Source organism: Pantherophis guttatus, chromosome 5 (genome assembly GCF_059756535.1).
Source record: "Pantherophis guttatus breed Tessera chromosome 5, ASM5975653v1, whole genome shotgun sequence".
Taxonomy (NCBI): Eukaryota; Metazoa; Chordata; class Lepidosauria; order Squamata; family Colubridae; genus Pantherophis; species Pantherophis guttatus.
The window spans coordinates 48778900-48787834 of record NC_142067.1 but is presented as its reverse complement, the minus strand read 5'-3'; positions in this window follow the sequence as shown (position 1 = coordinate 48787834).

The window sequence follows — 8935 nt, the reverse complement described above, 5'->3', positions numbered from 1 at the left end:
TATAATAAATAAAATATGGAATCTAATTTGAAGTTTGAATGTAGATGCATTTATGTTCATTTCATTATTTCATTTGAAATTTAGTTCAGAAATTAAGAATGAAAGTCTTCTTTATATCTTATCCATGCTAAATTAAATAAGTTTTCCTCGGAAGATACTTCTGCATTGTGAACAAAATAGCATTTTATTATTATTCTTTTATTGCTCTTGTGCTACTTAATATACTATCTTGTATTTTTACGATACGAAAAGACACACTTTTTATTATTTCTCTTCTATCTTCTTTGTGGTTACTAGTTAATTGGTATCCACTAACTGTTTTCTCAGTTTCCATGGTTTTTTCCCTGAGGCTCTAATATGCAAGTCTTGCTATTCCTAACTATTAACAGTATTACCACTGGGAATGAAAGTAGTCTTTAGTTATCAGGCCCTTACTGATTGTAATATTGTGCCCTAGAGGTAATATTTAGAAGGGAGTTGTTGAAAGTCAGTAGTCCCCCTATGAATGTAAAATATTTTACATGGAACAGCTTCTATGGAGAAGATATTCGACTTTAATGCTGCACAGCCACTTATATCTTGGAAAGCCAATTAGTCTTCATCTATACCCAATAAATTACCAAATAGAAAACATTGTTTAAAAAGTAGCTATGCTGCATAAAGCTGCATAGAAACAGCAGTAGTTATATTTTCTTAAAAAGACCTTACATTTGGAAATTCATATTATATAATTAATATGAAAGAACTAGGGTAGCAGTTTGTCTTTTTTCAAAGGAGAGACAGAGAGAGAGAGAGAGAGGGAGGGAGGGAGGGAGGGAGGGAGGGAGAGAGAGAAGTCTTGACATCACAAGACATTGAAATGTGCTTGCATTAACACCGATTCATCCATTGGTGGAGTGGATAGCAACAGTCACTGTCCTGACTTTTTTGACACTATATTATAAAGGTATAAGTTAAGGGAAATATCCATAATAGCCATTAGAAAATATCATAAAAATTAGCAATTTTTTTCTATTATAAAGAAAATGTACAAAATTTAGCTTAGCCCACATTTTAAACTAAATCAAAATACTGCAGATTTTGCCTTGTAAAATATATCTCCAAGATTCCTTCTTATTACACACATCTTAGATAATTCAATAGATTACATTCTTAACAGACTGCCAAGGCCAGGCTATCTAGCATAGAATCTAATTCCTGGCAATTAATTTTATTTTATGGGCTCAAAATCAATCTCCTACAGGGATTTAGCACAGAACAACTTCTAATCTAAATAGCATGGCACTGTATTTATCAAGCTGCTCTATGTGGGTATGTCTTTTGATTTCCTTCCAGCCATGAGATTTGATAAAGCAAAGGCTATCAAACAAAAACAACAATGTATGAAACTTCAAAACAACCTAGCTGCTGCCCCAAGGTAATATTTTATAATGAATCAAGGAAACTACATCCTGCGCCATAACTATACATGCTATTTTATTTCCAAAATAAATGGGCTTTCTCTAGAGCAATGCTTGTGAAACCATCTATGGTGACATTTTAAAATAATGTCCAATTGGTCACAAGTTGATACCTTTGTAAAGAACAATAAAATTAATTAGAAAAATGAAAACAAAGCACAAACTATGAAAAATACGAGCCCAGTGTTTATTATATTCAAAAATATACAATTATATTTCAATAACTGTAATCAGACCAAACATAACATAGGAAAAAAAATAAAAGAATTACAAAAGCTGTTCATTAAAAGTGTGCCTGTGGGTTATTAATATAGAAAATCATTATACTTGTACTGTTTTGTTGTTTAGTGATGGTAGCTAAACAAAAAGTTATGTGCAAAATTATAATTTTACATAAAAAAACCTGCTGTATACCCAAACATCAGACAAACATTGCATATATCAATATTTAATGTTTTTAATGTGTGGAATGAGTTTGGGCTTTGCTTATTAATTTATCTTTTATACTAAATAATAAATAAAATATTATTATATAATTGATTTAGGCTGGATTGATGAGAATTCTCCTCAAAGAAGATAATGGATATTTAAATTGGTATATGTTTTGTTTAATAACATACATAGTACAAACAACTAATTGCAATTGGTATGTTAACCGGTAAAGATATTACAGCAATTAAACATAACTATGGTTTTATCTTATAAATTTCTTGATTTCATGAGATATCATTAATGTACAAGTCACGATCATTTTTAAGCAAATGTTCAATTTCTCTTCCCAGTTCTTCTTTTCCAAAATCATCTGGAATGCCTGTTTAAATACACATTTCTTTGTAATTCTGTTCCAGGTGTTTATAATCTGGATTTTAGTTTTATCATTTTTGACCTTTGGATTTTGAAACATTTCTTGTTCCTTTTGTGCAAATTTTGTTTCTTTCTTGTGCTGTTTTATTTTAATTGTTAGTTTCTCATTCTTGTCACTGATATCACTTTAAGAGTCATTTTTTGCTTCTAAATCTTGTATTTAATTATGCTGTTTTTAACATTTTAAAATTTGAATTTAGCTATTGCTGAAATTACTCAGTTTACTACCTATGAATAAATCTCTTTTTTATTTTTGGGGGGAAAAGAGGTAAATCAGATTTGTGAGCCTCTTCCATTTCAATGTTCTTCTATGTTCTTTTTTTTACTCTTTTGAATAAATAGGAGATGGTTTTATGCTTGCACTTTTTCTTCCATTAAACAGATTTGAAAATAAGTACTTTATAGTGAAGGGTAATAATGCACATGATATGGTATGAGGAATTTTAAAGAAGAAAACACTAAGATATAGTATTTTACGAAAACAAAGCAGCTATGAGATTTAAATGATTTAAAGTAGTGGTAGCTTAAATCCAGACATATGCTCACTTTTGTTATTATAAATATCAATTCTATTAACTTGCAGTTTCACAGTATATGAATGTGTTACTAAATAGAATATCATTAATTAGATTTGCAACAATGTAAATTTGAATATTTTAGCAATTCAAATACTTTCATTCAAATTAGTTGAAGAATATTCACTTGGAAAAAGCTCACATTAAAGGGAAGTCTACAAAGATTTTCCTTTTTAAAAAAAAAAAGCTTTTATTATAATAAGTAAAATCAAATAAAAAGATATACTAAATATGAAAAGAAAGAAAATAAAAAGGAAAAAAGAGAAAATAAAAGAACAGAAAACAGGAAAAGAAATGTAAACAAATGGCTTCTGGTCTTCCTCTTGTTACATACCATTCTTCTTTCTCTTAGATTATATAATAACTCTCTTCTTTCTGTAACCTACTATTTCTAATCACCAAAACTTGTCACAAAATCATTTTCTTTTTTATGCAAAAAGTCCATAAGGTGGACTTCATTTTTTCCCGTCATTGATTGATATCAATAATCAAAGAAGTTGGTTGGCCATTTCAGCAAGTTGGGTCACTTTCACCAACAATTTTTTCATGGTGCATAGTGCTGAATCTTTCCATCTGTGTGTAAATAGTTGTATCACCACAGTAATCATATACTTGATTTGAATAAACTTCCATGATCCTTTTCTAACTGTGATGCATTAGTCCTAAAAGGAAAGCTCCTAAAAGGAAAAGGCTGCCTAAGATTTTCAGTTGGTCAGTCTACCCATTTGCTAATGAAGCTTCATCTTAACCAGGAGTAATCAAACTAAAGGGTTTTTAGGTGGTCATATTCATATTGACCATATGACCATATGACCATATGACTAGTCTGACCATATTCATATGGTCATATTAGGTGGCATGCGGCGAAGAGGGGGTTGAGGGGTTTTTTAAAATTGTCATTTGCCAATCTTTTAAGGGGTTTTGGGAGGGGGGAGGGTTGTTTGGCAAAGGATAGGGAGGGTGATTTGTTGTCGGGGGGGCAGGCCCGGCACAGGGTTGCATCAGGGGAGGTGCGGAGTGGGGATCTGAGGGGGTTGGTGTTGGGAGGGAAGAGGGAGATGTCATCAGGATTGTGGGTGGGAGGGACAGGTATGGTGGGAGTAGGGGGCCATATCATGTTGTGGGGGCACACACCCGCTGTCTTCAAGCGGTAACATGCTCCAGCTCCCAATGCTCTCCTCATTCCCTGGGTTGTCCAGAGCCTCAGAGCCTGGGTCTTAGGCTGATGTTGTGCAACGCCAGGTCCGTGATTAACAAAGCCCCCCTCATCTGTGAGTTGATTCAGGAGGGGGGAGCAGACCTGGCGGGTATTACAGAAACTTGGTTGGGCCAGGAAGGGGGGTCCCCCTCGTAGAAATGTGCCCACTGGGTTTCCACGCATTTCATCAGCCAAGGGCCCAGGGTAGGGGTGGGGGGGGTGGCGGTTATTGTAAAAGAAGGTCTTGATCCTAAGGAGGCCACTGTACCTCAGATAGCCGGCTGTGAGTCTCTCCTTGTGAAGTGGGGCCATGGGAGGCAGATTGGCCTGCTGGTTGCGTACCTGGCTCCTTGCTGCGTGGCAGCGGCCCTGCCTGAGCTCCTCAACATTATAGCCGGGGTGGCGGTTGATACCCCCAGGCTTTTAGTCATGGGGGATTTCAACCTGCCGTCCGTCGGTGAAGCGTCTGAGCTGGCTTGGGAGTTCATGGCTTCCATGACAGCCATGGACCTGACCCAGTTAATTCAGGGCCCCACTCATACAGGAGGAAACACGCTGGACTTGGTTTTCATCTCTGGTCAGTGGTTGAATGGCCTAGGTACAGTCATTGAACCCTTGTCATGGTCAGACCATTCCTTCCTTAGACTTGACTTTCTGACCGCTACACCCCGCCGCAGGGAGGCGAAACTGACCAGGTGGTTCCGCCCCAGGCGCCTGATGGATCCTGACAGGTTCCGAATGGAGCTTGGGCCATTTCTTGAGACTCTGGCTCATGACCCGATGGAAGACCTGGTGGCCGCCTGGCGGCCACTGGTGCTTTAAATCGGGTCGTGCCTTTGCGGCCTCTGACCCGGCACGGAATCTGCCCAGCTCCTTGGTTCTCTGAGGAGCTGAGGGGGATGAAGCTCCGGAAAAGACACCTAGAGAGTAGTTGGAGGGCTAGTCGTTCCGAATCTGACCGTACACTGGTGAGGTCTTATATCAAGACCTACTTAGTGGCGATAAAAGCGGCAAAGTGTAACTACTTTTCCGCTCTTATCGCGTTGGCAGATAATCGCCCAGCTGCCTTGTTTAGGGTGACCCGCTCCCTTCTCCATCTGGGAGTGCGGGAAGACCCTTTGCAAGGATGTGCTGAGGATTTTGCGCATTATCTGCACGATAAAGTCACTCAAATTTGGGAAGGCTTGGACTCTGATTGGGTGAGTACAGGCGGGTTGTCTGAGGTGTGTCTTGAGAATGTTATCTGGGATGAGTTTGACCTTGTGACCCCCGAGGACGTGGACAGGATCCTGGGGAGGTTGAACGCAACCACATGTTTATTAGACCCTCCTGGTTGGTGCTGGCTACCCGGGAGGTTACATGAGGCTGGCTCCAGAGGATTATAAATGCTTCTTTGAGTGAGGGTTTCTTGCCTCCCGCCTTGAAAGAGGCGGTGGTGAGGCCCCTCCTCAAGAAGCCCTCTCTGGATCCAGCTGTTTTGGCAAACTATCGTCCAGTTTCCAACCTTCGCTTTCTGGTGAAGGTTGTTGAGAGTGTGGTGGTGCGACAGCTCCCGCAGTACCTGGATGAAACCATCTATCTAGATCCGTTCAAGTCCGGCTTCAGGCCCGGGTACAGCACAGAAACGGCATTGGTCGCGTTGGTTGATGATCTCTGGAGGGCTTGGGACAGGGGTTGTTCCTCTGTTCTGGTCCTATTAGACCTCTCAACGGCTTTCATGCTGCACCGGTTGGAAGGGTTGGGAGTCGGAGGCACTGTTTTACGATGATTCTCCTCCTATCTCTCCGACCGGTCGCAGTTCATGTTGGCTGGAGGGCAGAGGTCGACCTTAAGGCACCAGGTTTGTGGGGTGCCACAAGGGTTGGTCCTCTCGCCTCTCCTGTTCAACATTTATGTGAAGCCACTGGGCGAAATCATCCATGGTTTTTGGGGTGCAGTGCCATCTGTACGCTGATCACACCCAGCTGTACATCTCCACCCCAGACCACCCCAATGATACCTTTGAAGTGATGTCCCGGTGCCTGGAGGCCGTGTGGGTCTGGATGGGGAGGAACAGGCTCCGACTCAACCCCTCCAAGATTGAGTAGCTGTGGTTGCCGGCGTCCCGATATAGTCAGCTGGTGCCGTCGCTGACTACTGGGGGCGAGACATTGGCCCCCAGGGAGAGGGCGCATAACTTGGGTGTCCTCCTGGATGCACAGCTGTCTTTAGAAGAGCATATGACGGCCGTGGCCAGAGGGGCTTTCTATCAGGTTCGCCTGATACGCCAGTTGCGCCCCTTTCTGAATCAGGACTCCTTATGCACGGTCACTCATGCCCTCGTCACTTCCCTCCTGGACTACTGCAATGCTCTCTACATGGGGCTCCCCTTGAGGAGCACTCGGAGGCTCCAACTGGTGCAGAATGCAGCTGCGTGGGTACTTATGGGGCGACATGGCGCTCCCACGTGACACCTCTCCTGCGTGAGCTGCATTGGCTTCCAGTGGTCTTCTGGGTGCGCTTCAAGGTATTGGTTCTCATCTTTAAAGCGATCCATGGCTTAGGGCCCAGTTATTTACGAGACCACCTTCTGCCACCAATAACCTCCCACTGGCCAATACGCTGCCACAAAGAGGGCCTCTTCAGGGTGCCATCGGTCAGGCAATGTCGACTGGTGACCCCCCGGGGAAAAGCCTTCTCTGGGGGGCACCCGCCCTCTGGAATCAGCTACCCCCAAGGATACAACTGATCCCGGACCTCCGAACCTTCCGCTGGGCTCTGAAGACTTTTTTATTTCAGCAAGCTGGGCTGGGTTAAAAATCTTTTAATTGTGAATTTTATGGGTAAGGGGTTTTAAATTGGGGGAAGCCAATTATAAATTTAATTTTGTTTTATAGTATTTTAATGTTTATATTGTATGTTTTTTAATTTTGGCTGTTCACCGCCCCGAGTCCTTCGGGAGAGGGGGCAGTATAGAAATTTAAAAAATAAATAAAATAAATAAAAATAAAATATTCACCACAAGGTTTTACAGTTTCTCCTTAAAAGGGTAACTTTATTTGTTTGTTTTCATTTTAATTCCATAAAAACTCTGGGCAACTTACATATATGTATATGTATCTAAAAGAAACATAAGACAAGGAATCAGTACCTAATTAAAGCAGTTAGATCCTCAATGTCACTCATATTGAGGCCTGGAAGAATAACTAATTCTTATCTTAAACTGTTTATGAAGAATCAGAAAAATGGGAGCACTATGAGTCTTTAAAGTCTTTAAGTCTTTAAGCTGACCTAGATTGGTGGAAACATGGAGTTTTTAAAGTAGCCAAGTCCTATACCATGCAGAGCATTATAGGTAATAATCAGCAATTGAACTACACAGAAAAGTCAACTGGAAACGAATGATATTCATGAAGCAGTGGGAACACATATGCATATCTTAATATACCCATCATTGCCAACACCATTGTGGGGATCTAGGATAATTCGACATGGCCAACTTGGTGTGGCCAACTCGGCGTGGCCAACTTGTTGCAGGACAACTTGGTATGGCCAACTAATGGGCCAACTCACCATGGGACAAGAGTTACACTAATATCGAAGAAATGGTGGAATTTAATCATTAAAGAAAGGATGCAGAATCAGGAACAAAATGAAAGTGAATGCCAAAAAATTATTTTTAAAAAAATATTTTAAATACTTAAATTGAATTGTTGAATTGTCCCACAGCAAGTTGTCCCCCAGTGAGTTGGCCATAGTTGTCCCATGGCAAGTTGGCCATGGTGTGTGGCCGCACCAAGTTGTCCCATTCCAGCCTAGACAACATTAGTTTATAAGTGGTCTTCAGGAATAGCTGTAATTGCAGATTACTGTAATACAGCTGTACAGTGTATTATAGTAATCTAATCAAGAGGTGACTAAAGCATAAAAAGATTGTCCAGGAAAGGATGCAAGTGGCATACAAGGTGAATCAGCACAAAGGGTCTCTTGGCTCTAACTGCTACCAACTTTTCTTTCTTTTTTTTCCTCCAATTTTTATTTATAAGTATAAACTAAACAGAACAATGAAACGTACAAAACATAAAAATATATAAACATCCATTTCAATACATGTCCAGTTTGTCTCAAGTATAATATACATTTCTCTTTATATTTTGACTCTTCCTTATTTGGTCGTTCCCTTTTGTCTATCTACTATTGATCTTTGTTAACCTATGTTTGTTCTTTGTTTCCATCATATTATATTTGGTCATTTTATTTACTTCCTATTGCTTCATCTCTTTCCTATCTTTCAACCAACTATACCACTTTTCCCATACTAAGTAAAAGTCATGTTCTTCCCTATTTTGTAATTCCTTTGTGAGTCTATCTAATTCCGCACATTCCATAATTTTATTGATTATTTTATCTGGTGTTGGTATATCACTACTCTTCCAGTGTTGCACGTATAGTATTCGTGCTGCTGTTATCATATGTATAATTAAATAGGTTGTTTCTTTTTCATAGTATCCATTCACTATGCCTAATAAGAAGCTTTCTGGTCTTAGTTCTATCTTTTGGTGTGTTATTTCCTCTATTTGTATTTTGATCCTTTGCCAATATTGTTTCGCCATTGGACAGGTCCACCACATATGATAATAAGTGCCTTTGTGGTGGTTGCATTTCCAACATGTTGATAGCATGCCGGGGAACATTCTTGCCAATCTGGCTGGTGGCAAGTGCCACCTATAAAACATTTTATAGAGACTTTCTTTATAGGATACAGACATAATTTATTTTCCATAGTTTTTCCCATTTGTCTAATTGAATACTATAACCGAAATTTTTTGCTCAGGTTATCATATTTTCTTTCACTACCT